Source organism: Moschus berezovskii, chromosome 9 (genome assembly GCF_049115385.1).
Source record: "Moschus berezovskii isolate FMDL1 chromosome 9, NW_MosBer_1.0, whole genome shotgun sequence".
NCBI lineage: Eukaryota > Metazoa > Chordata > Mammalia > Artiodactyla > Moschidae > Moschus > Moschus berezovskii.
In genome coordinates this window covers 86,513,052-86,526,426 of record NC_142468.1, presented here as the reverse complement: position 1 = coordinate 86,526,426, position 13,375 = coordinate 86,513,052, and positions in this window count along the sequence as shown.

Genomic DNA, 13,375 nt, shown 5'->3' with positions numbered 1-13,375 from the left:
GAATGAAGACTGACCTCTTCCAGTCCTGTGGCCACTGCTGAGTTTTCCAAATCTGCTGGCATATTGAGTGCAGCACTTTCACAGCATCATCTTTCAAGACTTGAAATAGCTCAACTGGAATTCCATCACCACCACTAGCTTTGTTCGTAGTAATGCTTTCTAAGGCCCACTTGACTTCACATTCCAAGATGTCTGGCTCTAGGTCAGTGATCACATTATCGTGACTATCTTGGTCGTGAAGATCTTTTTTGTACAGTTCTTCTGTGTATTCCTGCCACCTCTTCTTAATATCTTCTGCTTCTGTTAGGTCCATACCATTTCTGTCCTTTATCGAGCCCATCTTTGCATGAAAAGTTCCCTTGGAATCTCTAATTTTCTTGAAGAGGTCTCTTGTTTTTCCTATTCTGTTGTTTTCCTCTATTTCTTTGCATTGATCACTGAGGAAGGCTTTCTTATCTCTCCTTGCTATTCTTTGGAACTCTGCATTCAGATGCTTATATCTTTCCTTTTCTCCTTTGCTTTTCGCCTCTCTTCTTTTTACAGCTATTTGTAAGGCCTCCTCAGACAGCCATTTCGCTCTTTTGCATTTCTTTTCCATGGGGATGGTCTTGGTCCCTGTCTCCTGTACAATGTCACGAACCTCCGTCCAGAGTTCATCAGGCACTCTATCAATCAGATCTAGTCCCTTAAATCTATTTCTCACTTCCACTGCATAATCATAAGGGATTTGATTGAGGTCATATCTGAATGGTCTAGTGGTTTTCCCTACTTTCTTCAATTTAAGTCTGAACTTCGCAATAAGGAGTTCATGATCTGAGCCACAGTCAGCTCCTGGTCTTGTTTTCGCTAACTGTATACAGCTTCTCCATCTTTGGTTGCAAAGAATATAATCAATCTGATTTCGGTGTTGACCATCTGGTGATGTCCATGTGTAGAGTCTTCTCTTGTGTTGTTGGAAGAGGGTGTTTGCTATGACCAGCCTGGTCCCATCACTCCATGGCAAATAGATGGGGAACTAATGGAAACAGTGGCTGACTTTTATTTTCTTGGGCTCCAAAATCAGTGCAGATGGTGACTGCAGCCATGAAATTAAAAGACATTTGCTCCTTGGATGAAAAGCTATGATCAACCTAGACAGCATATTAAAAAGCAGAGACATTACTTTGCCAACGAAGGTCTGTGTAATCAAAGCTGTGGGTTTTCCAGTAGTCATGTATGGATGTGAGAGTCGGACCATAAAGAAGGCTGAGAGCTGAAGAATTGATGCTTTTGAACTGTGGTGTTGGAGAAGACTCTTGAGAGACCCTTGGACTGCAAGGAGATGAAAGCAGTCAGTCCTGAAGAAAATTAGTCCCAAATATTCATTGGAAGGATGGATGCTGAAGCTGGAGTTCCCATACTTTGGCTACCTGATGAGAAGAGCTGACTCATTGGAAAAGACTGTGATTCTGGGAAAGATTGATGGCAGGAGGTGAAGAGGGTGACAGAGGATGAGATGGTTGGATGGCATCACCGACTCAGTGGACATGAACTTCAGCAAACTGGGAGATGATGAAGGACAGGGAAGCGTGGTGTGCTGTTGTAGCCACGCGTTCCAGGAAGCAAACTCACTCAGAAGGACAGTGCAGATAGTAAAGTGCAGTTTATTACACTGGCAGGCCCAAGGCAGAGTCTCCTCTTAGCCAAGGATCCCGACCAGCATTTGTGAAAATCTTTTATTCCCCATGTGTACGTGTCTGAACCCACCACTCCAAATTCCTTGAGACTTACATAAATAAAGGAAAATACAATCCCAGTAACGCCATCATTCACGTGCTATGTGCTCAGACAGTTAAACAACTAGCCAATAATCAATAAGCCAGAGGTTGCACTCTGATAGGTACGGAAAAATTTATGGCCTGTCCGGAGGGGGTCTTATCCTTCTGCTGTCATTTCCGTAGGCACTAAGCACAGAGTTTAGAGTCCTTTGGAGAGGTGGCCGAGCATGATCAGCATGAACAGGCCTAAGGTGGAGTCCAGGCCCTATGAATTCCCTCTTCAGTGCTGTAGTCCATGGGGTGGCAAAGAGTCAGACACAACCGAGTGACTGAACAGCAACAAATCTACAGAAAACTGTACAAGTCCATATTCATTGTGAGCTGCTCTTCTGTCTAAATTAAAATGTTCCTACCGGGATAGCAATGCATCTTCACTTATTCCTTTCTGGATGAAGAATAATGCCTGTCCACCACCACCCAGTGATAATGGCAAAGGTGAGCAACGAGCAGAGAAAAGAGAAAAGGTGAAAAGGCGGGACTGGAAAGGGAAGAGAAGAGCCTGGACGTCAGTTATCGGACCAGACCCTCTGCCCTGTGGGCTGCCGTCACCATCAGTCAACAGGGAGGAAGGCTGCGGGGACAGAACTCAGTAAAGTAAGGAGCTCAGAATCTGCCTGCAGTGCAGGAGACCCCAGTTAGATCCCTGGGTCAGGAAGATCCCCTGGAGAAGGGATAGGTTACCCACTCCAGTATTCTGCCCTGGAGAATTCCATGGACTGTGTGGAGGTTGCAAAGAGTTGGACACAACTGAGCAACTTTCACTTTCAAGGAGCGCAGCAAGTCACAGAGATTTAGAGTTAGTGGGAGGTGCTGTCACAGCTCCTGAAACCCTTGGCCTCTGGTTGATGGATTATGCTCAAAGACGTGTGTGTATCAGTGACCCTTCCATGCTTATGAGGTGTATTACGCGTCAGCAGTAGTGAACTCAAGCCTTGCGGTTTCTTGTGAGACAAATCACTTACCAGACTGTCTTAGGTCATCTGAGGTGTCTTATTTTTTTCATTCTCTTTTATCAAAATGCCTGAACATAATGGGCAAAAGCACTGTGTGGTTTAGTTTCTCAGAGGAGTTTAAAATAAATGGAAAGAATGTTTCAAATTTTAACACAGAAATGCAAGATCGACCAAAGTTTGGGTTATTTCAAAATCATTCCTTTCAAAAAGAAAGACCTAAGTACTTCCAAATAATTTGGAACATGTTATTTCATAAACAGATTTCTAACTTTGGTGGTATTATTTTTTTCTGTTAATGCAGATGAAGGACTTCCCCAGTGGCTTAGACGGTAAATTAGAAAGAAACAGAAGTTACCTTGTCTCAAATTTAATCAGGGTACAATGGTGAGAAAGCAGACATAACAGCAAAATAGAAAATATATTCAGGTCACCTGCCGCCGACAACACATTGTGTATCAACGTTACTACAATATGGAATAAAGGTTAATTTTAAAAAGAATACTCAAGAAAAACACAAAAGCTTTTGGGTTTTCGTTCAGGTACATTCCACATTAAATTACACCCCCGAATTAAAATTCTCGAAAACTTTCGTTCCCGTGTAATCACAATTGGGCTTGAGAAAAGCCTGCCTCCTTGTGGTTATTCCCTGCAATAGCAACCGTAAAAGTTTTGCTTGTGGATCCTTGTTCAGTCGTTCAGTGGTGTCCGACGTTATGACACAAATTATTCACAGCACATACAGCTAACTGTATGTGGGGCTTTAGCGTAGTGGGCCGACAGGCTGGGCCAGGCTCCAGGGCAGGGAAAGCAGGTCCAGGGTTCAGAAGAAAGCCTTTCAGGGGAGGCACTCAAGTACACTCCTTGAATAGGATTCAATTTAAGAAGTTAACACTCAAGGGATATTGGGAGTTTTCCAGGCAGTCAGGAAAGAACAATGTGTGCAGAGGTAATGGACAGAAATAATCACAAATGACTCTGCATACCTAAGACGAAGAAGTGTTTGGGTTAAGTGAAGGTGAGGGCGATTTACAAGGTTCCGACTAGGAGCACTTCCGGGCACCATTTCAGAGGCTTTGATTTGGCACACAGGAATGGAGGGAACACTGAAACTTCTGAAGGGGAGGGTGGTGTTTGAAGGAAGACCCCCTGAACACGGAGGCTTCTCATGGGGCCGATCTAAATGACCCCAATAAGACCTATGTTTTGTTTTTTAATTTTAAATTTATTTCATTACTTTTCCAGTTTTATTAGTAAATAATTGACATACATCACTGTATAAGTTTAAGGCATATAGCACGACAGTTTTGATTGACATGTACTGTGAAATGATTACCACAGTAGGCTCAGCTAACATCCACCTTCTCATTCATCATTTTCTTATCTCTTGAAGTATGCTTTGAGCACTTGATAAGGCTTTCAAAGATTCATGTATCTCTAGCTGAGCTGTGCTCATTCTAATGCCTTTAAACCAAATTGGAACAGTCTCGTTATTTTTCTTTACTTTTTCTTTATTGGAGTCTAGTTAGTTACTTTACACTGTTAATTTCTGCTGTACAGCAAAGTGAATCAGCCACATGTATACAGATATCCCCTCTTGTTTGGATTTCCTTCCCATTTAAGTCACCATAGCACTGAGCAGAGTTTCCTGTGCTATACAGCAGGCTCCCATTAGTTATCTATTTCATACATCACAGCCTTGTGCTGGTGAAGGGGCTTGTATAACTCAATGAAACTATGAGCCATGCCGTGCAGGCCCACCCAAGACAGACAGGTCACAGTGAAGAGTCCTGACAAAACGTGGTCCACTGGAGAAGAAAATGGCAACCCATTCCAATATTCTTGCCTGGAAAACCCCATGAACAGTGTAAAAAGGTAGCAGTCCACGGGATAACAAAGAATTGGACACAACTTAGCAACGGAACAACAACAAAGTGAATATAAGACCCAATTTAAAAAAAAAGTATTTCCCATTACTTTTATAGAAGTACAATGGAAGTTTCTGGATTACTGGTAGTTACTGTTTCTTAAACTGTTTCATTGAAGTACTGAAGTGTAGTTGTCATATGCATAGGTGTGTGCTTTAGTCATGTCCTACTCCTTGTGATCCTGTGGATTGTAGCCTGCTAGGCTCCTCTGTCCATGGGATTCTCCAGGCGAGAATACTGGAGTGGGCTGTCATTTCCTCCTCCAAGGGATCTTCCCAACGCAGGGATCAAACCTGCATATCCTGTGGCTCCTGCATTGCAGGTGGATTTTTTTACCCACTGAGCCACCATGGGAGTCCTGTAATGGGCATATAAACAATGACATTCTGTGCTGTGCTCAGTTGCTTAGTTACATTTGACTCTTTGTGACCCCATGGACTGTAGTCCACCAGGCTCCTCTGTCCATGTAGATTCTCCAGGCAAGAATACTGGAATGGGTTACCATGCCCTCCTCCAGGGAATCTTCCAAACCCAGGGATCGAATCCAGGTCTCCCTCATTGAAGGCGGATTCTTTACTATCTGAGCCACCAGGGAAGCCCATAAACAATGATAGACTGGAGGAAAATAGTAAAGCTCTATTTGATCAGCTGTGCTTGATGTGTCCCACAGAACAGAGTGACTCAGAGATGGAGGCGTGAAGGGTATTTCTAAATTTATGTTTGGAAAAACCGGGACTGATGGTACTATTAGTTCCACACACACTTCATCACTCACTCTCATCTCCATGACCTAAATAAAGCAGATGGAATCTAAGATACCATGTTGCAGTAGAGAAAAGTGTATAAAAAATGGAACCATAGTGAATTTATTTCAAATAGTAAATACTCAAGTACAAGACCAAATGTATCATAAAAGAAAAGACAGTGGCAATTAGATGAATCAAAAATACCGAGTCCAGGGACTTCCCTGGTGGTCCAGTGGCTAAGACTCCACGGTCCCAGTGCAGGGGGTGTGGGTTAGATCCCTGATCATGACAGGTTGTTGCTGAGCCATGAAAGATGCTGGGATTCTTGGCCTCCAGAGAAGAGTTCAACCTGGGGCCAGTGACGAGGCTTGATCGTTCAGAGCTTTTGTGTAATAAAGTTTTATTAAAGTATAAAGGAGAGAAGGCTTCTGACATAGACATCAGAATGGGTCAGAAAAAGTGCCCACCTGCTAGTCTTTAGCAGAAGTTATATACCTACCTACTAGCAGCTGCTAATTAGAGAAAGGAACCATCTCAAAACTCAGAGAGTGGCACCAGGCCTCTCACCCACAATACGCATCTTGAAATAACATTGGCACAAGGTGAATTGGCCCAGGCCATAAAACTACTGACATGAATCTTGAAGCAAGGCAGGTTTCCAAGCAAATACATAGTCTCATTAACATAGCTTAAGAGAATATTTGCATAATTAAAACACACTGGTTTGTTGAGTAAAACATACTGGCTTGTCAAGTCAGTTCAGAGTCTTAGGCACTTGAAGAAAGACAGAGTCTAAGGTAAATGCACAGTTCATTAACATAGCTTAAGAAAAACATTTCCATAAGAAAACACATTGGTTAGCTCAAGGTTTGAGAAAAGCTAAGTTAAGGTCGAATCAGGTGTTGTCATGGCAATACAGAATGAACATGGCAACAATAAAGAAACCTCTTTTTAATTTTGTGTAGAGAAGGGAAAAAATCCGACATTTGTAGTTTGTTTCCTCCTGCCACCTAAGAGAGAGATAACAAACGTCTGACACTTGTCGCCTGCTTTCTCCATTTGGAGGCCCCTGGCCTTCCTGCCTGGCACCCTCTCAGTAAGGGAACTAGATCCCACAGCCACAACTAAAGGGTTCAGATGCCGCGATGAAGATGAAACATTCCACATGCTGCAACTAAGGCCTAGGGCAGCCAAATACATTTTAAAATAAGTTTTAAGAAAAAGAAATATTGAGTCCATTTTTACTAAGTAAGAATATTGAGTAATGTCATATGATTGCAAAGAAATGTTACAAGATGGTGAAATGTACTGAAGGAAAATATTATTGTAACAACATTTAAACACTTCAGATAAACAAGGACTATAACTATCATTTTATTGCAAGAAAACTATGCCTGCTATGGCTGACAAAAGTGGCCCTTATTTTTCTCATGTAATGGGCTCTCTTTCTGTCATGCTATTCTAAAGAAGCCCACTGAGATGCTTCCTGAAGGTGTGCAGCAGGCTGAGTCTGCACTCCCAGAGCCCGGTTACTTTTCCAAGTGAAAACAACTTGCTTGACTTATAAATCTTGACTCATAAAAATTCGTTACAACATATTCCTAAAGTGTAGAGTAGGGAACTGTGACAATTCCCACAACTATAATACAATCTAACGGGATCTAAAGGGGAAATATTTTTATTCATGTTACATAAATGGCAAGAAAATTGTAGAGGTTCAGCTCTGTACTTACTATTATAAAGTCATCAGCAGCAGAAATGATGGCTGTATTTCATTATTATCATTTTTAGTCTCACTGTTTGTGATCTTAAGCACAAAGTCAGTTAAGCACATATTAGACAATTTACAATTTCTTATGGCTTATAAGAAAGGATTACATTTTAATTATTTACCCAGGTGTGTCAAGAAAAAAAAAATAGATTACACTTGTTTACTCATGACTAGTAATGTAGTACAAAACAAAGGAAAACTTGTTCTCCTCTGTTGGTCCTTTAATGGACCGGAACCTGGTGGTCCGATGGGAAAGTAAAGGAGAGAGAAAGAGGCTGATCTTCCCTGGTTTACGCAGAAAGCCAGTAAAGCCCCTGCACGGGGCCTGCTCTGTTCATGAAGGCCTCAGGCGCCCTCCCGAAGGGGTGAAGGCACAGAGCGCCTTCTTGAGACGCTTAGAAGCCCGGCAGGAAAGTGAACCCAGAGAGCCTCTGCACTCCAGGAATTAGCCTGAAAGAGAGGGGGGAGAGAGAGAGAGAAAGCAAGATACGGGACCAGAGCTCTGATGGAGCAAAGGTGTTTTATTCAACATTGTGTAGGTGTTTATACTGCCTTACAAGATAGCTATTTTCAGCAGAGATAAAATCAAAACTTACAAGTTATCAGGGAAACAGGTCATCCATATGAAAGAGAGAGAGTTGTAAATAATCACTTTTATCATATGGTTCATAAAAAGGAAGAGGGTACTTATCATAAATAGAAAAACTAATGAAGGAAATGCCTGGATTCCTCAGCCCCGGGAGAGGCTTGCCTCTCCTCTTAATTCCTGAATATTCAGGAATTAATAAGGAACAGAGAATTCCTGACAGATCCAAAACAGCACACAGGAAGCCTCCTGTTATGCTTCCCGACATCCTCAAGCATCGAGGACGACAGAAACATTTCAGTGCCTGCTGGGGTTCACTGTGAAAACTACTGTGTTTACATCAGTAAAAACTAGACTAATGTTTCTGATGACTGTTTCTCAGGAGTGAGTGGACTGGTAATCATCACAGCTTTATTTCCAGTGAGATGAACCCGAGGTGCCTTCTCTGATGAAGGAGGCAGCGCACTGTTTGCTTGGATGACTGTGGGGCTGACCTCCACTCCCTGGCTTTGCTCTCACCTCAGGAGCAGTTCGGACTTCCCAGGTGACTCAGTGGTAAAGGATCTGCCTGCCAAGCAAGAGACATGGGTCCGAGCCCTGGGTCAGAAGGATCCCCTGTAGAACCGAATGGCAATCCACTCCAGTATTCTTGCCTGGGAAATGCCAAGGACAGAGGAGTCTGGCGGGTTCCAGTCCATGGGACCCCAAAGAATCTGACGCAACTGCGTGACTAACACTTTCACTTTGAATGAGCAAAGGCGGGCACTGAGTCACAGCCTCCGCCAGGCCTGGGCTGTGCGGTCGCCCAGCCCCGGGACCACAGGCGTGAGATGAAGAAGAGGAGCAACGAGTGCCTGTGTCCTGTGTCGTCTGCCCTCAGGTCTGTCTCCTCCTTGCAAAACGACATTCGACACTCGAGTTCCTGCTGCAGTTGGGTCCCTAGCGTCCACCGGGTCACGTGGACTAGCCGGCCCGCCCCTGCACGGATGCGCGCTCTCATTCGGGCACCAAGTGGAACATCAGCGCTCTCCCCGCACGCCGGGCAGCCCCACCTCCCTGTGCGTGGAGACCCCCGCTCTGCGACGACAAGCCCGCCTTCACACCCGCGCGGAGTCAGGGGCGTGAAGCCTTTGTGAGCCTAAAACCAACACACAGTTGGCACAGTGCCAAGTGTCAGGACGAACAGGTGGGACTTCCCTGGAGGTCCCCTGGGTAAGCTTCCGCCTATCAGTGCAGGGGACACAGGTTCAGTCCCCGGTCTGGGAAGATCCCACATGCTGAGGGGCAACTAAGCCTGAACGCTGCAAATACTGAAGCCCGCACACCGAGGGCCCACAACAGGCTCCGCAACAACAGCAAAGAAGCCGCCGCAACGCGAAGCCCTGGCGCCCAGGGAACTAGAGAGCAGCAGCAGCTAGACAAAGCCCGAGTGCAGCAACGGAGACCCCGCACAGCCGAAAACAAAATAAAAACCGAAGCCAAAAATAGGACTCGCACGTGGTCCATGCTGCGTCTCAAATAGTGAAACTATAACCGCGCTGGAAAGTATGAGTAACGTATTGACTGCAGTGACCTACTCTTAGAAGGGAGTTTAAAAACCATTTTAATGATCTTTGCTGACTGTTTATCTGCTTTTTAAAAGCAACTTTCTGTTGTGGGCCCTCGGTGCACGGGCGTTCAGGCTTAGTTGCCCGGCAGCATGTGGGATCAATGATCAACAAAGCGAGCTGGTACCAACTTACGTTCTTTACAACAGAAAGCATACATACACATGAAATATTTGAAAGTGGGAAAGTGCCTTTTTTAGAGTACCATGGTTATAGAAGGATTTGTCTGCTAGAGAAAGTGTATATCATCTCCTAAGGTGGTTTCACATTCACGAGACAGTCAACATCTCATTCTCCAGCTGCCACTGGACCCCTGGGCATTTCTAATGCTTTTCTTCATTTGACAATATGCTCAGTCGCTCAGTCATGTCCGACTTTTTGAGACCCCATGGGCTGTAGCGCACCAGCCTCCTCTGTCCGTGGGATTCTCCAGGCAAGAATTCTAGAATGGGTTGTCATGCCCTTCTCCAGGGGATTTTCCCGACTCAGGAATCGAACCGGTGTCTTATGCACCTCCTGCACTGGCAAGTGGATTCTTTACCACTGCACCACCTAAGAAGCCCTAGTATGATGTTAGAAACGTGAAAACAAATCCCTTGTGTGATAGAATTGGAGGCTAAATGTACATCTACCGGCTGTTCACACTAAGTCGACAAGGCCTCTCTTTCCCACCCCCTCCAAAGCCATCCTGTCACTGGGAGCAGGAGCCGCAGTCCTCACAATAAATAACCTGAGAGCCCTGAGTCTCCTCGGTCCTGCTCCCTCTCCCTGGGCCCAGACAGACAGGCTTCCTCGCTGCGTCCCTCGGTGCAGGTTCTGTTCTCTCTCCTGAGACAAGCTTCCACAAGTGTCCCCTTGTCTCCGGCACACACGGAGCTCCTGCACACTCAGGCTGCTGTTCAAATGTTACCTTCTTAGAGAGACTCCCTTAGCCACCTTTACAAACGCTGCATCAACACCAGAAATTCCCTAAATAGCCTCCCTGCCTGTTTTGTTCACAGCACTTAACGACATATGTCTCTGCAGTTTCCTTTATTTATGGATTTATTAATCCCCGTCTTCTCTTTCTTCTCACTAGACCTTGAGCTCCATGAGGACAGGTTTTGATTGCTTATCCATTGCTTGCAACCCTAGAGCCTACACAAGTGCCTAATATGCAGTCAAGTATTTTGTTTTGTTTTGTTTGTTTTCTAATGAGGTATAGATGCTTTACAATGTCGTGTTCATTTCTACCATACAGCAAAGTGAATCAGCTATACATATACATAAATCCCCCAATTTCTGGATTTCCTTCCCATTTAGGCCACCACAGAGCACCGAGTAGAGCTCCCTGTACTGTGCAGTTAGTTCTCTATTTTATGCACAGTGATGAGGGCTGAGGGTTAATTTCATATCAAGGGAAATATTTGTTTTACTATTCAATAATAGTAAAAAGCCGCATCTTAGAATGTGAATTATCACCAGCACATCAACTTAGAGCAACCACGCTCATCCTAACCCTGTTCTGCCTGAGGCCGTGCAATGCCTCCCACATTCTCCTGTGGTCCACACTGAAATGGGGACGCACAAAGCCTTACTAGTAAAATTCCACCACTCTGGTGACTCAGCCCTGACATGACATTGATAGTCAGCATCAGTGCTGTGGATGGAACTGTTTCAAAGGCTGAATGTGGTAATCAGAGCCAATATTCAGTCAATACACTATTTAAACAAAAAGTGAGTACTCTCATCTCCTCACAAATGTTTTTATTGATTCTTCTCTTTCTTAAATCTTTGTCCTTTTCATTTCAGTATTACAAAATGGACATCAGGCCATTTATTTGAAAGGCTGTTTTCTTTTTCATGTCATTTTTAAATTGTCTTATGAAACAATATCATCTTTATTCATGCAAACAAAATGCCATAGTCAAACAGTTTAAACTCATGTTTATTTTAAAACAGTTTCTGCTGTGTTCTCCAGATGATTGTATAGGAGGCAGTGATCAAGACCATCCCCAAGAAAAATAAATGGAAAAAGGCAAAATGGTTGTCTGAGGAGGCCTTACAAATAGCTGTGAAAAGAAGAGAGGCTAAAGGCAAAGGAGAAACGGAAAGATAAAGATATACCCATTTGAATGCAGCGTTCCAAAGAATAGCTAGGAGAGATAAGAAAGCCTTCCTCAGTGATCAATGCAAAGAAATAGAGGAAAACAATAGAATGGGAAAGACTAGAGATCTCTTCAAGAAAATTAGAGATACCAAGGGGACATTTCATGCAAAGATGGGCACAATAACAGAAATGCTCTGGATCTAACAGAAGCAGAAGATATCAAGAAGAGGTGGCAAGAATACACAGAAGCACTATACAAAAAAGATCTTCATGACCCAGATAACCATGACGCTGTGATCATTCACCTAGAGCCAGACATCCTGGAATGCAAGGTCAAGAGGGCTTTAGGAAGCATCACTGCAAACAAAGCTAGTGGAGGTGATGGATTTCCAGTTGAGCGATTTCAGATCCTGAAAGATGATGCTGTGAGAGTGTCGCATTCAGTCAGTTAGTCATTTCAGTCACTCAGTCGTGTCTGACTCTTTGAAACCCCATGGACTGCAGCACACCACGCTTTCCTGTCCATCACCAACTGCTGGAGGTTACTGAAACCCATGTCCGTTGAGTCGGTGATGCTATCCAATCATCTCATCCTCTGTCGTCCCCTTATCCTCCGGCCTTCAATCTTTCCCAGCATCAGGGTCTCTTCCAATGAGTCAGTTCTTTGCATCAGGTGGCCAAAGTACTGGAGTTTCAGCTTCAGCATCAGTCCTTCCAATGAATATTCAGGACTGATTTCCTTTAGGATGGACTGGTTTGATCTCCTTGCAGTTCAGGGGACCCTCAAGAGTCTTCTTCAACACCATAGTTCAGTATACCAGCAAATTTGTAAAACTCAGCAGTCACCACAGGACTCGAAAAGGTCAGTTTCATTCCAATCCCAAAGAAAGGCAATGCCAAAGAATGCTCAAACTACCACACAATTGCACTCATCTTACATGCTAGCAAAGTACTGCTCAAAATTTTCCAAGCCAGGCTTCAACAGTACATGAACCATGAACTTCCAGATGTTCAAGCTGGATTTAGAAAAGGCAGAGGAACCAGAGGTCAAATTGCCAACATCCATTGGATCATCCAAAAAAGCAAGAGAGTTCAAGAAAACTACATCTACTCTGCTTTATTGACTGTGCCAAAGCCTTTGACTGTGTGGGTCACAACAAACTGTGGAAAATCCTTCAAGAGATGGGAATACCACACCACCTGACCTGCCTCCTGAGAAATCTGTATGCAAGTCAAGAAGCAACAGTTAGAACTTGGCATGCAACAACAGATTGGTTCCAAACTGGGAAAGGAGTACGCCAAGCCTGTATATTGTCACCCTACTTATTTAACTTATTGTGCAGAGTGAATCGGAGAAGGCAATGGCAACCTGGTAGGCTGCAGTCCGTGGGGTCGCTAAGAGTCGGACACGACTGAGCGACTTCACTTTCACTTTTCACTTTCATGCACTGGAGAAGGAAATGGCAACCCACTCCAGTGTTCTTGCCTGGAGAATCCCAGGGACCGGGGAGCCTGGTGGGCTGCCGTCTATGGGGTCGCACAGAGTCGGACACGACTGAAGTGACTGAGCAGCAGCAGCAGCAGAGTGAATCATGAGGAGTGCTGGGCTGGAATCAAGATCAATAACCTCAGATATGCAGATGTCACCACCCTTACGGCAGAAAGTGAAGAACTAAAGAGCTTCTTGATGAAAGTGAAAGAGTTGGCTTGAAACTCAACATTCATAATACTAAGATCACGGCATCTGGTCCCATCACTTCATGGCAAATAGATGGGGAAACAGTGGAAACAGTGGCTGACTTTATTTTGGGGGGCTCCAAAATCGCTGCAGGTGGTGATTGCAGCCATGAAATTAAAAGATGTTTGATCCTTGGAAGAAAA